Source organism: Trichechus manatus, unplaced genomic scaffold (assembly GCF_000243295.1).
Source record: "Trichechus manatus latirostris isolate Lorelei unplaced genomic scaffold, TriManLat1.0 scaffold00060, whole genome shotgun sequence".
NCBI classification, from domain to species: domain Eukaryota; kingdom Metazoa; phylum Chordata; class Mammalia; order Sirenia; family Trichechidae; genus Trichechus; species Trichechus manatus.
The window spans coordinates 10,472,740-10,488,260 of NW_004443996.1; positions in this window are offsets into that span (position 1 = coordinate 10,472,740).

Below are 15,521 nucleotides of genomic sequence, written 5' to 3' on the forward strand. Positions count from 1 at the left end.
GAGCTTGCTGAAGCCATCATGGACTGCCTCTTTATGTGATTTGATATTGACTGTTGTCTCCAAGCCATCAATAAGTTATTATAATTTTATTTTCTATTTGTTTAGTGTGTCGTAGTTTCTTGTTTTGTTTTGATATGCTTAAATAGGCTGCTCCTGTGCACTAGTTTGATTATTGGTGGCTTTGAATCTCTAACGTCCTGTCAACAGGTACTTAGGTCTGTAACTTTGTATGTGTGCCCAGGAGTCCATTAAATTTTCCTGTATGGATTCAGCTCAGGTGGCCATGCAGTTGGTCACCAAGTGTGTGGTGCAGGCTCTCATCTACAGTCTTAGAGAGGCATGGGTGATTGGTGTAGGCACAGGTATTAGGCTGCAGTTGGGGGGTCATGTGATGCTGCCTCTGAGTGTCTGAAAGGAAAGCATGTCCCTGTTCCCTAGAGGGAGTAGGTAGGTGAGTTTTGCAGCCAGACTATGAGCACCTTACTCTGTTGACTGTAAAGACTGGGGGCACCACTTATTCTTGGACCCCATAGCAGGTGGCTAGGTGGCATGGGTGGAGCCACCAGTCCTCAAGCCCTTGATGCAGACAGGTAAGGCACCTGCTTAAATGACAGAGCAGTGTCAAGCATCACAAATCTGCCACTTCACAGCTTAAACAGTTGAATTTAGACTTCAGGTGTTTAGCCTGTTGTACTGTGGTAGTGAGGGCTTACGCTGTTGAGATGAGTTGACCCAAGTCTATACTGGAGTGGAAGGCACTCAAAGTCTGTGGACCCCTTTTGCCTGTGCCTAGGCAAAGGAGCTGTGCCAATCCTGAGTTCCTGGCTTAGGGGAGCTGGTAGTTTATTTTTTCCCTGTTTGTTAATTTGTTCCCCCTCCAAGGCCAGGAGAATGGGTCAGGGGGACTTATGGGATCTACTTCTGGCCCAGGAGACTGACAAATAGCTGAAGCCGGCCAGACCTGGTGCAGAGTGGGGAGGGAGGAGGTAAATGGGAGAGAGGTATTTCCTAAAGTTTTTTTTTTTTTACTCCCCTTGAAAGGCCACACACGTATACTTATCTTTAGCCACTTCGGTGCTGCTTTTCACTGGTTCAGAGTGTTCAAGCAAAATCTCTGCTGCCGAATCTCTCTCAATATGGAAGCTGCCTCCTGAGTGAGCTAGGGGAGGTGTATGCCTGCCTCACTGTGCACCTTAAAGAGATCTGGGCTGAAGGGCTGTGGCTCCTGCGTGGTCAGATCAGGCAAGTCTTTGCTTGTTCTGAACCATCTCTCTCTCCCCTCGCCACTCAGTTCAATTCCTCAACTTTGCCTTGTTTAGTGCTCCTAGATATTCATATACGATCAAATCACTTGTTTTTTCAGGTCTTTGTTGTAAGAGGGACATAGGAAGCTGTCTGACTACTCCGCCATCTAGGCCCCGCCTCCCTCCCTTCCAATTTTAAGAATAGGTAAAACTGAGTTGTTAAATGGAGAAGCAGTGAGGATGATTACCCCTTCACTAATTATGTCTTATTGCCTCATGTGCATGCAACAGCTAAACAGTGAATAAAGAAGGCCAAAGAAGATTCAATGCCTTTGAATTATAGTGTTGGTGACGAATATTGAATATACCATGCACTTCCATAAGAATGATCAAATCAGTCTTGGAAGAAGTATAGCTAGAATGCTGCTTAGAAGGGAGATGGTGAGACGTCGTCTCACATACTTTGGACATGTTATCAGGAGAGATCAGTCCCTGGAGAAGGACATCATGCTTGGTAAAGTAGAGGGTAAGGGAAAGAGAGGAAGACCCTCAAACAAGATTGATTGAAACAGTGACTGCAACAGTGGGCTCAAACATAGTAACAACTATGAGAATGGTGCAAGAGAAGGCAGTGTTTCGTTTTGTGTTACATAGGGTCGCTATGAGTCAGAACCTGTTTGATGCACCTGACAACATAATAAGTTTTAATCCTTGAAGGCTCTGATTTAACTCATAAATTGGGCCATATTAGATATTTTAACTGGAGATCTCTAGGAGCCCATTTTGTCCAGCTAATTTCTAAGTGCCAAAGAATTAATTTGATGTTAATTTATTGCTCATTGTGTCAAAGTGTCCATGCCCACTTTCAGGGCAATGTTTGCTAAGGTTATAAGAAATTAAGCAAGACAAGAGTTTTAATGGTTAAGAGGAGGCACATTTATTTGTCCTTTATTTTATATTCAGTAACTCCTCTAAGATTATAGGAGATATGATGTTTAAAATTAGTAGGATCCCAGGAATAGCTGTTATTCTAGTTCCAGTATTGATTAATTTCATGAATATTTGACAATTGGTGTCTTTTAGTGGATATTAAATTTAATTTAAAACTTATGTTATAGAAGTGCAAAAGCCAATCAGCAACTTTTTATCTTTTTGCTATATAAATTATTTTTTAAAAATTGTGATTTTTCAATTGGGTGAAATTATAAACGTTTGTTTAAATTAAACAATATATATATCCCTATATGTTATATACAGGTTTATTTTTATTTCCTCCTGTTTCCAGGTTTTCTCCCCCTCTTTCTTTTATTTGTTTGTCATTACATACACTATGGTGGGGTGGAGGGGCTCTCTCTACCCTGCTCATGTATGTGTGTGTGTATATATATATATATAATTTTTTCCCCAGAGAGCCTCAGATCAGTACAGTTAAGGTTAGGGATTTTTCCCAATGCAACGATTTATGGTTTAAGAATCCTGGGGTTTAGTTACGTTTAAATGAATTTCTTCACTGTGCCACAGACGTGCTGTAAGTGATTTCCCCTATAATGCTGAGGATTTGACTTTTATGTTGTAACAGAGCCATCCACCATGTGTCTGTCAGTTTGTCATACTGTGGTGGATTGTGTGTTGCTGTGATGCTGAAAGCTTTACCACCAGTATTTAAAATACCTGCAGGGTCAGCCTTGGTGGACAGGTTTCAGCAGAGCTTCTAGACTAAGACTAGAAAGAAGGACCTGGTGGTCTACTTCTGAAAAAAATTGGCCAGTGAAAACCTTACGAATAGCAGAGAACACTGTCTGATATAGTGCCAAAAAATGAGCCCCTCCAATTGAAGACACTCAAAATATGTCTGGGAAAGAGCTGCCTCTTCAAACTAGAGTCGATCTTAATGACGTGGATGGAGTAAAACTTTCAAGACATTTGCTGATGTGGCGTGGCTCAAAATGAGAAGAAACAGCTGCAAACATCCGTTAACAATCAGAACATGGAATGTTCAAAGTATGAATCCAGGAAAATTGGAAGTTCTCAAAAATGAAATGGAATGCATAAACGTTGATATCCTAGGCATTAGTGAGCTGAAATGGATTGGTATTGGCCATTTTGAATCAGACAATCATATGGTCCACTATGCCAGGAATGGCAAATTGAAGAGGAATGGCGTCGCATTCATAGTCAAAACGAACATTTCAAGATCTGTCCTGAAGTACAGCGCTGTCAGTGACAGGATAATATTCATACGCCTACAAGGAAGACCAGTTAATACCACTATTATTCAAATTTATGAAGCAACAACTTAGACCAAAGATGAAGAAATTGAAGATTTTTACCAACTTCTGCAGTCTGAAATTGATCAAATATGCAATCAAGATGCATGGTAATTACTGGTGATTGAAATGTGAAAGTTGGAAACAACGAACAAAGATTGGTAGCTGGAAAATATGGCTTTGGTGATAGAACCAACGAAGGAGATAGCATGATTGAATTTTGCAAGACCAAGGACTTGATTATTGCAAATACCCTTTTTCAGCAACATAAACGGTGACTATACCCGTGGACCTCACAAGATAGAATACACAGGAATCAAATCGACTACATTTATGGAAAGAGAAGAAGGAAAAGCTCAATATCATCAGTCAGAACAAGGCCAGGGGCGGACTGTGGAACAGACCATCAGTTCGTCATATGCAAGTTCAATAGGAAGTTTAAGAAAATTAAAACAAGTCCACAAGAAACAAAGTACGACCTTAAGTATATACCACCTGACTTTAGAGACCATCTCAAGAATAGATTTGACATATTGAACACTAATTACCAAAGACCAGACGAGCTGTGGAATGACATCAAGGATATATCGTACGTGAAGAAAGCAAGAGGTCATTAAAAACATAGAAAAGAAAGAAAAGACTTACATGGATGTCAGAAGAGATTCTGAAAGTTGGTCTTGAACATAGAGTATCTAAAGTGAAAGGAAGAAATGCTGAAGTTAGAGTTGAACAGAAGATTTGACGGGACAGCTGGAGAAGACAAAGTATTATAATGATATGTGCAAAGACCTGGAGATGGAAAACAAAAAGTGAAGAATGCGCTTGGCATTTCTCAAGCTGAAGGAACTGAAGAAAAAATTCAAGCCTCGCGTTGCAATCTTGAAGGATTCTACGGGGAAAATATTGAACAATGCAAGAAGTACCAAAAGTTGATGGAAGGAATATACAGAGTCACTGTACGAAAACAATCGGTCGATGTTCAATCATTTCAGGAGATGGCATATGATCAAGAACTGACGGTGCTGACTGAAGAAAGAGGTCCAAACTGCACTGAAGGCATTGGCCAAAAACAAGGCTCCAGGAACTGATGGAATACCAATTGAGATGTTTCAAGAAATGCATGCAGGGCTGGAAGCACTCACTCGTCTATGCCAAGAAATTTGGAAGACAGCTACCTGGCCAACTGACTGGAAGAGATCCATATTTGTGCCCATTCCAAAGAAAGATGATCCAACAGAATGAGGAAATTATTGAACAATATCATTAATATCACATGCAAGTAAAATTTTGATGATTATTCAAAAGTGGCTGCAGCAGTATATTGACAGGGAACTGCCAGAAATTCAAGCCTGACTCAGAAGAGGACGTGAAACAAGAGATACTGTCGAGGATGTCAGGTTGATCATGGCTGAAAGCATAGAATACCAAAAAGATGTTTGCCTGTGTTTTATTCACTATGCAAAAGCATTCGATTGTGTGGATCATAACAAATTATGGACATTTCAAAGAACGGAAATTCCAGAACACATAATTGTGTCATGAGGAAACTGTATTGAGTCCAAGTTTCAGTCTCTCTAACAAAACAAGAGGATACTGCGTGGTTTAAAGTTAAGAAAGCTGCGTGTTAGGGTTGTATCATTTCACCATACTTATTCAATCTGTATGCTAAGCAGATAATACGAGAAGCTGGATTATAGGAAGAAGAATGCGGCAACAGGATTGGAGGAAGACTCATTAACAACCTTCGATATGCAGATGACACAACTTTGCTTGGAGAAAGTGAAGAGGACTTGAAGCACTTACTGATGAAGATCAACAACCACAGCCTTCAGTATGGATTACACCTCAACATAAAGAAAACAAAAATCCTCACAACTGAACCAATAAGCAACATCATGACAAACGGAGAAAAGACTGAATTTGTCAAGAATTTCATTTTACTTGGATCCACAATCAATACCCATGGAACCAGCAGTCAAAAATCCAACGACGCATTGCATTGGGTAAATTTGCTGCAAAGGATATATTTAAAATGTTAAAAAACAAAGATGTCACTTTAAGGACTAATGTGCACCTGACCCAAGCCATGGTGTTTTCATTGACCTCATATATGCATGTGAAATCTGAACAATGAGTAAGGAAGACCAAAAAAGAATTGGTGCCTTTGAATTATGATGTTGGTGAAGAATATTGAATATACCATGGACTGCCGGAAGAATAAACAAATGTGTCTTGGAAGAAATACAGCCGGAAAGCTCGTTAGAAACAAGGATGGTGAAACTTCATTTCACATACTTTGGACAAGTTATCAGGAGGAACCAGTCCCTGGAGAAGGACTTCATGCTTGGTAAAGTAGAGGGTCAGTGAGAAAGAGGAAGACCCTCAGTAAGATGAATTGACGCAGTGATTACAACAATGGCCTTAAGTGTGGCAGCGATTGTGAGGATGGCGCAAGTCCGGGCAGTGTTTTGTTCTGTTGTACATAGGGTTGCTATGAGTCAGAACTGACTTTATGGTACCTAACAACAACAATATAACAATGATTGTGAGGATGATGCAGGACTGGGCAGTGTTTCGTTATGTTGTGCACGGGGTTGGTATGAGTCTGAACTGACTAGATGGTGCCTAACAAAAAAACAACAGAGACATAACTAGCAGACAGCTGTGTCTTTCCATTTGTTGATGTCTTCATTAATTTCTTTCAGTATTGTTCTATAGTTTTCAATGTATAATTCTTTCACCTCCGTGGTTAAATTTAATCCTTGGTATTTTATTCTTTCAAATGCTGTTGTAAATGCTAATGTTTCCGTAATTTCCTTTTCAGATTGCCCATTGCTGGTGTATAGAAGCCCAACTGATTTTTGTGTATTGACATTATATCGTGAAACTTTGCTGAACTCTTTTATTAGCTTTAGTAACTTTTATGTAGATTATTTATTTTTTTTGCTACAATGATAAGTTCCAGCACAAGGATTGTTTCTTAATAGCTTTTTTGGTCAATATGTATGTAACAAATTGTTTGCCATTTCAACATTCTTCATGTGTACAATTCAGTGAAATTAGTTACATTTATCATGTTATTAAACCATTACCATTATCTGTTAGTAATATTCCCCATCACCCTTAAGAGAAGATCAGTGTCCCCTAAGCAGGGAATTCCCCTTTTCCCCCTCCCTCCCGCTCATCCCTGGTAACCATTAATAAACTTTCGTTTACACTAGCCTATCCTGGATATTTCATATAAGTAGAATCATACAGTATTTGTCCCTTTGGAGCTGACTTATTTTAATACATTTACAAGGTTCATCCATGTTGTAGCATTATCAGCACCTCATTTCTCTTTATGACTGAGTAACATTCCATTGTATGTATACCACATTGTGTTTATCTATTCATCTGTTGATGGACATATAAATTATTTCCATCTTTTGCCTATTGTGCAGAGTCCTTCAATTAACATCTGTGTACAATATCTGTTTATGTTCCTGCTTTCAATTCTTTAGTATATATATCTAGGAGTGGAATTACTGTTTAACTTTTTGAGGAATTGCTAAACTGAAATTTTTTTATAGTTAGGATCATATCATTTGCAAATAGAGAGTTTTACTTCTTTATTCCTGATCTGAATACCTTTTATTTCTTCTTTTTTCCTAGTTGCTCTAGCTAAACCTTCCAGTACAATGTTGAATAGCAGTGGTGAGAGAGGGCATCTCTGCGTTTTTCCTTATCTTAAGGGCAAAGCTCTCCATCTTTCTTCATTGGGTATGATGTTAGTTGTGGGTTTTTCATAAATGCCCTTTATCAGATTGAGGAATTTCCCTTGTAGTCCTAGTTTGTTGAATGCTTTTGTCATGAAAAGGTGTTGGATTTTATCAAATGCCTTCCCTGCATTGATTGAGATGATCATGTGGTTCTTTTCCTTTTTTCTATTAATGTTGTATACTACATTGCTGAATTTTCTAATGTTGAACCACCCTTGCATTCATGGACTAAATCCTACTTTGTTATGGTGTATAATCCTTTTAATATGATAGTGGATTTGTCTTGCTAGTATTTTTGAGGATTTTTTGCATTTATACTCATAAGGGACATTGGTCTGTAGTTTTCTTGTGATGTCTTTGTATGGTCTTGGCGTCAGAGTAATACTAGCTTCATAGAATGAGTTAATAAGTGTTCCTTCCTCTTCTATCTTTTTGGGAGACTTTGAGAAGGATTGGTGTCAACTCTTCCATTAATATTTGATAGAATCTCCCAAAGGAAGCCATTTAGTCCAGGACTTTTTGTTGTCGTTGGGAGGTTTTTGATTACTGATTTGATTTCTTCACTTGTTATAGATGTATTGAGATTTTCTACTTCTTCCTGAGACATTTTAGGTAATTTATATGTTTCTAGGATTTTTCCATTTTATCTAATTTGTTGGCATACAATTGTTCATAGTATTCTATTATGATCATTTTTATTTCTGTAGGATCAGTTGTAATGTCCCTACATTCATTTCTGATTTTAGTTATTTTTATCATCTCTCTTTCAGTATAGCTAATGATTTTTTTAAAAAAATTTTGCTAATATTTTCAAGAAGCCCTGGTGGCACAATGTTTAAGAGCTCAGCTGCTAATCAAAAGGTCAGAAGTTTGAATCCACCAGCCACTCCTTGGAAACCCTATGGGGCAGTTCTACTCTGTCCTTAATAGGGTCACTAGCAGTCAGAATTGACTAGACTGCAATGGGTTTTGGTTTAGCTTAATATTTTCAAAAAACCAACTTCTGGTTTTGTTCTGTCTATTGTTTTTCAATTCCATATTTCACTTATTTCTGCTCTGGTCTTTCTTTGCCCGTTTTTAAAAGTTGGGTTGTTTGTCTTCTTGTTGTTGAGCTGTAGGATGTTCTGAATATTAAACACTTATTAGACACATGGCTGCTAAATGTTTTCTCCCATTCTGTAGATTGTCTCTTCACTTTCTTGATAAAGTCCTTTGATGCATAAAAGTATCTAATTTTGATAAAGTCCAATTTGTCTGTTTTGTCTTTTGTTGTTTGTGTTTTTGATGTCATATCTAAGAATCCATTGTTGAAAACAGGTCCCGAAGCACTCCTCCTATGTTTTGTTCTAATAGTTTTATGGTTTTAGTTTACACAATAATGTATTTGGCCAATTTTGAGTTAATTTTCATATATGGTGGGTGGTATGGGTCCTACTTCATTCTTTTGCATACAGAGATCCAGTTGTCTCAGCAATATTTATTGTAGGGATTATTCTTTCTCCATTGGATGGACTTAGAGACATGTCAAAAATCAATTGGCAGTAAATGTATGGGTTTATTACTGGACTCTCAATTCTATTCTATTGGTCTATATGTTTATCCTTATGCCAGCACCACACTGTTTTGACTACTGTACCTTTGTAGTAAGTTTTGAAATTAGAAAGTGTAAGTTCTCCAACTTTGTTCTTCTTTTTAAGATTGTTTTGGTTATATGAAGGCCCTTGAAAAATTTATGTGAAAGCCAAGGACTGAAGCTTCTCTTTCTGCAAAAATGTTATTGGAATTTGGGCAAGGATTACATAGAAACTGTAGATCAGTTTGCATTGTATTTACATAATAAAAATATTAAGCTTTCCAAACCATAGCCATAGAATCTTTTTTAATTTATTTATTTTCTTTAGTTTTTTTTTTTTATTGTACTTTAGATGAAGGTTTACAGAACAAATAGTTTCTCATTAAACAGTCAGTACACATATTGTTTTATGACCTTAGTTAACAACCCCACGAAATGTCACCACTCTCCCATCTCGAACTTGGGGGACTTTTTTTTTGGTGAAAATATACACAGCCAAAGTTACACCATTTCAAAAATTCCTACATATACAATTCAGTGACATCTATTACATTCTTCCAGTTGTGCTGCTATTCTCACTATCTTTTTCCAAATTATTCCATCACCATTATCTTAAACTCACTGCACCCTAGGCTTCCCATCAAAACTTTTGAGTTGCTGTTGTCAATTTGATCTCACATACATGATTGTTTTTTCTTTTTGTACCATAGATGAATGTTTGCAGAACAAATAGTTTCTCACTAAACAGTACACATATTGCCCTATGACAATGGTTAACAACCCCACAACATGTCAACACTGTCAGTGCTCAAACTTGGGTTCCCTATCAGCAGCTTTCCTGTCCCCTCTTGCCTTCTAGTCCTTGTCTCTGGACTGCTGTGCCTCATTAGTCCCATTTTGTTTTATGAGGCTGTCCATTGGACTATGAGCTTCATAAGGGCAGGGCACTTGTCAGTATTAATCACTTCTGTACTTCAGTGTCTAGCACAGTGCCTGGTACATAGTAGATGCTCCATAAATATTAAAGAGCCTCTTTTTTCAGTTCTAAGATGAGGATAATAATGTTATGGTGCTGAATTTTTGAGATAATTAGAAATATATCTAAAAGGAAAGTAACATAGTGCCTGGTAAATGGTAGATGCTCAATGACAGTGGTTGCTTTGTATTAGCACTGTTGTTATCTTTATAATTTTCATTGGGGCTAATTTACATCCATTAGCAAAAATGCCACAGCTGAAAAAAAACCAAGTGATCTGGGTTATACTTCCATTTCTGCCACCAACTAACTGTTTGACTTGATAAGTTCTAATCAGTGCTTCAATAGCTCTCTCTAAAAATGAAAGGATTGGGCTAGATTTTCAAATTGTGTGTGGGAAGTGCCTCTGGGACTGCCATGTTGGGAAGTTTGGTGGGAATGATGGCTGAGCAGGTGATGCTTTAACTCTTCACCCCCACTTCAGTATACCAGCTCTGCTTTTATATATTTAATATATTGAAACTTGGGTTAAGAATTAGTTTGAAGAACAGGGTTATGCAGCTAAAAATGATTTTAGAGCTAGTTTACTAGAGACCAAATGTCCCTTTTACCTTAGGCCTTTGAAAAATCCTCTTCCTTTGCCTGTACATTTATTTTCTCTCTCTCTCTTTTGACTAATTCATATTTCTTCTTCGTCTCTGAGACTATGTAACTTCTTCTCAGAAGCCTTCTATAAGTGCAGAAGACCTCCTCATGGGTCATGTGAACCTCTTATGTGCTGTGAAAGAACCCTGTCTTAATCTTATTGCAATGTTTATCACCGTATGTATTATCATTACATAACTGTATCCCCTACCAGGCTTTAAGCTCTTTGAGGGTAGGGAAAGCATCCTGTTCACCATTGTATCCCCAGGATTTGGGCCTTAGCACAGTGTCTAACACTAAGTTAATAGCCAAAAAACGATGAATAAATGAACTATTAAATGCATTTGCTTGACTGATCTCTAATTCTGTTGACAAATGAGTCTGGGAAATACTGAATATTATTTTATTTCTTAGAGAGTCAAAATTTACACTAGTATATTAATAGTTCTTACAAGTCCACCATTAACAAACACACACACACCGACACCCACACCCACACACACACACCCCTGTTCATTTCCTAAAGCATAGGGCCCATTTTTTTGCATCATATCTATTCCTTCTTTGGGAAATGCATCTTTACAAAATTGCTCTCTGATGTAACTGTAGACCTAGTAACATATCTAGTATAACAGATTCATGAAATGCTTGACTTGTGGTGTTAGGAATAGTCTGATTCAGGCTTAAAAGAAGGCAGAGGACTGGGAGTTCATTTGTAAAGATTTTCCTCTCTGGGTCACCACAGCTAAACTATGGTTTTAGATTTCCCTTGATGGGACATTTTTAGGAAATAAATACACCTAGGTTCAGACACCCAGGGCCATCTGTACCCTGTCAATTTTACTTTGTACTTCCTTGATCCAGCTAAGAATTCATTTATACAAATAATGCAAGGAGTTGATGCAAGGCCACTGTGTGATCTAATTCAATAAAATTTGCTCCCAAGATACCATGTTTCTAATTTTTTATATGTTCATTATAGCTACAAAATCTATAGAATATTGAAATATAGCTAATAGCTTGTTATGTAGTAATAGAATTTAAAGGTGCGTATACTTATGAATAACCCAGTTGTGTGTATAAACAATTACCAATTTCCATCTATCTAATTAGAGTTAAAACTTTGTGTCCCTTGCTAAGATGTGGATATTGGGTAACCAGTGTCAAAGGAGATATGTCATCTTAAAAAATGAAAATAATTCTCTAAACTGATGCTTGAAAAAACAAGCTAACTGATGCAAATAATGGCCTTTGAATGGTCCAAACAAGAATCTTGTATCACTGTTAGGGAGAATTTCTCAAGTGGATGACAAGCAAGAAATTTACTTGGGTACATGAATAAACAACTAGTGTTCCATGTCAAGGTTGGCTTAAATATTAGAGTGCTCAATTAGTGTTTCTTAACAAAAGCTAATATAAACTATTGTTAGAAGTGTGGACTTGTTGAATCAAATGTGCTTACAATGATTAAAACACCAGTCCTCGTACACAAAGCAAATAATGTGGCATCCCAGGGTCAATTATCATGTGAATGGAGATAGTGGTTAACAAAAACATTTATATTTATTTGGGGCCCAACATTCTGGCTGAAATATACCAATGAAGTTCTCTCAATCATAAGGCTTTGTAAAATCAATGCTTTGGACAATAAACCTAGCTTTTTCACATCAATCATTGGATAAAGATGACTGTGTAATTAGAGTTCATGGCCATGTAAGAGCTGTGATTATGTGTTTGGCTGCTAACCAGAAGGTCAGCAATTCTAATCCACCAGCCACTCCTTGGAAACTCTATGGAGCAGTTCTACTCTGTCCTATAGGGTCACTATGAGTCGGAATTGACTCGATGACAATGGGTTTTTTGTATGTAATACTGACCCAATTTTAGCCAAGTACAAGTGCCATCCTCATTAAACCTAAACTTCTTCTTCAGTTAGGTCTCTGTCACATGGTACCAAAACAAACCCATTGCCAGCAAGTCAATTCCGACTCATAGTGACCCTATAGGACAGAGTAGAACTGATCCATAGGGTTTCCAAGGAGTGGTTGGTGGATTAAAACTGGTTAGCAGCCATAACTCTTAACCACTGTGCCATAAGGGCTCCTCTAACACATGGTAGAATCCAAATTTTTTTCCCCTTTTTTATTGCACTTTAGGTGAAAGTTTTCAGAGCAAGTTAATTTCTCATTCAAAAATTTGTACACATATTGCTTTGTGACATTAGTTGCAATCCCCACAATGTGACAGCATGATTCCCCTTTCCACCCCAGGTTCCCTGTGTCGATTCCTGCCTTCTCATTCTGCTTTTGAACAGGAGTTGCTCATTTGGTCTCTTATATTTGATTGAATTAAGAAGCACATTCCTCACGTGTATTATTTTTTGTTCTATAGGCCTGTCTACTCTTTGTCGGAAAAGTGGGCTTCGAGAATGGTTTGAGTTCTTGGTTAACAGAGTGTCCGGGGGCCATGGTTTTGCGGGTTCCCAAGTCTCTGTCAAACCATTAAGTCTGGTCTTTTTATATGAATTCAAATTCTGTTCTACATTTTTCTCCAGCTCTGTCCGGGACCCTCTGTTGCGTTCCCTGTCAGGGCAGTCATTGGTGGCAGCCAGGCACCATGTAGTTCTTCTGGTCCCAGGCTAGTGGAGTCTCTGAAGCATTTGGTCCTTTAGTCCTTCAGGCTAGTATTTTCCTTGTGTCTTTGGTTTTCTTCATTTTCCCTTGCTCCTAGTAGGATGGGACCAATAGATGTATCTTAGATGTCCACTCACAGGCTTTTAAGACCCCAGACACTACTCACAAAGTGGGATGTAGAAGATTTTCTTTATAAACTATATTATGCTAATTGACCTAGATATCCCCTGAAACTATGGTTTCCAGGCCCCAGCCCCAGGTACTCTGTCCCTCAAAGTGTTTGGATGTGTCCAGGAAACTTGTTTGCTTTTGATATGGTACAGTTGTGCTGACTTCCCCTGTACTGTGCATTGTCTTTCCCTTCAACAAAGTTGACCCTTGTCTACTATCAAGTTAGTGATTTCTCATCCCTCTCCCTCCCCACTCTCATAACCATCAAAGAATGCTTTTTTCTGTGTGTAAACCTTTTCTTGAATTTTTTTTTCAGGGAATAAATCTGTTTATTGTGCTTATTTATTACTGAATAGAATTTCATATTTTGCAAGAGAACGAGGAAGGTTTGAACCACTTAACTACACAGTCAGTTCTTAATTAACCATGTTAATAGAGAGAAGCAGTTGCTCTGATAAGCTGAAACAACAGATAATAAAAATTATTCCCCTTAATTAGTCACCTATCCTCCTACAGTTTGTCTCCCTCTCCACCCCTGCCCAACAATTTTTGTAAATTAGGGAAAATGTTTTCCCAACGTAATCTCTCCCCATAAAGGCAAGTAGTCTACCATGCTGATGGATCAGTTAGTTCACTGAGGAGAGGCTGTGCACTAGAATGCCTATGCCTTCACTGGCAGTGGGGGCTGTGGGCGGTGAGGAGGGAATGCCTCCTAGGGACACATATACATGTTCACTTGCCAAAGTGGACACACACATCTCTTGCTTTCCTGGCTTGCCTTGCACACCTGGGAAGCCAACCTCTCAGGGAAGAGATGGTATAGAGCAGTAATTAAGTGCTGAGACAGTCGGCAGGGAGCTGTGTGACCTTGGGTAAACTGCTGTCTGAGCCTCAGCATACTCAGCTGTAAAACGGTGATCATAATAATCATTACCTCATTGGGCTGTTGTCAGATATAAATGAGATAATGAATACATAGCACCTGACTCAATGTATGCGCTTGATGATGTCTGCCATTATTATAAAATTATTGACTATGTAAAGAAGCATTACAAGAAGAAGTGGGTCCTCTCAACTAGGGGCTTTTTTGTTGTAAGTGATTTATTAGATTTATTGTAATAGTTAAGGTATCAAACCTTTTGTATTTTTTTGACTTTTTTATTATACTTTAGGTGAAGGTTTACGGAACAAATATTTTCTCATTGAACAGTAAGTACACATATTGTTTTATGACATTGGTTAACAACCCCACAACATGTCAACACGCTCCCTTCTCGGCCTTAGAGGACGCGTTTTTTTTTTTTTTGGTGAAAATATACATAGCCAAAGACACACTATTTCAAAAATTGCTACATGTACAAATCAGTTACGTCGATTATGTTCTTCCAGTTCTGCTGCTATTCTCACTTTGGATGAACGTTTACAGAACAAAATAGTTTCTCATTAAACAGTACACATATTGCCCTATGACAATGGTTAACAACCACACTAAATGTCAACATTGTCTTTACTCAACCTTGGGTTCCCTATTACCAGCATCCCTATCCCCTTCTGCCTTCTAGTCCTTGTCCCTGGACTGCTGTGCCTCATTAGTCCCATTTTGTTTTATGAGGCTGTCCCATCCCTGGCTAAACGGTGAACCTCGGGAGTGACTTCACCTCTGAGCTAAAAGGATGTCAGGGGGCCATACTCTCCGGGTTTCTCCAGTCTCTGTCAGGCCAGAAAATCTGGTCTTTTAGTGTGTGTTACAATTTTGTTCTACATCCTTCGCCAGCTGTGTCCAGGAACCTCCGTTGTGATCCCGGTCAGAGCAGTCAGTGGTGGTAGCCGGGCACCATCTAGCCATACTGGACTCAGTCTGGTGGAGGCCTTGGCAGCCGTGGTCAATTAGTCCTTTGGACTAATCTTTTCTTGTATCCTGTTCTCTTCATTCTCCCTTCCTCCCAAAGGAATGAGACCACTGGAGTATCTTAGATTGCTGGATGGCTGCTCACAGGCTCTTAAGACCCAGACGCTACTCAACAAGGTAAAGTGTAGAACAATTTCTTTATAAACTGTGTTATGCCAGTTGAGCTAGATGTTTCCCAAGATCATGGTCCCCACAGCACTTCGCCCAGCAATTCAGACCCTCAGGGAGTTTCAATGTGTTTATGGAGCTTCCATGACCTTTTTTTGTACAAGTTGTGCTGGCTTACCCAGTACTGTCTACTGTCTTACCCTACACCAAAGTTACCACATATCTATTGTCTAT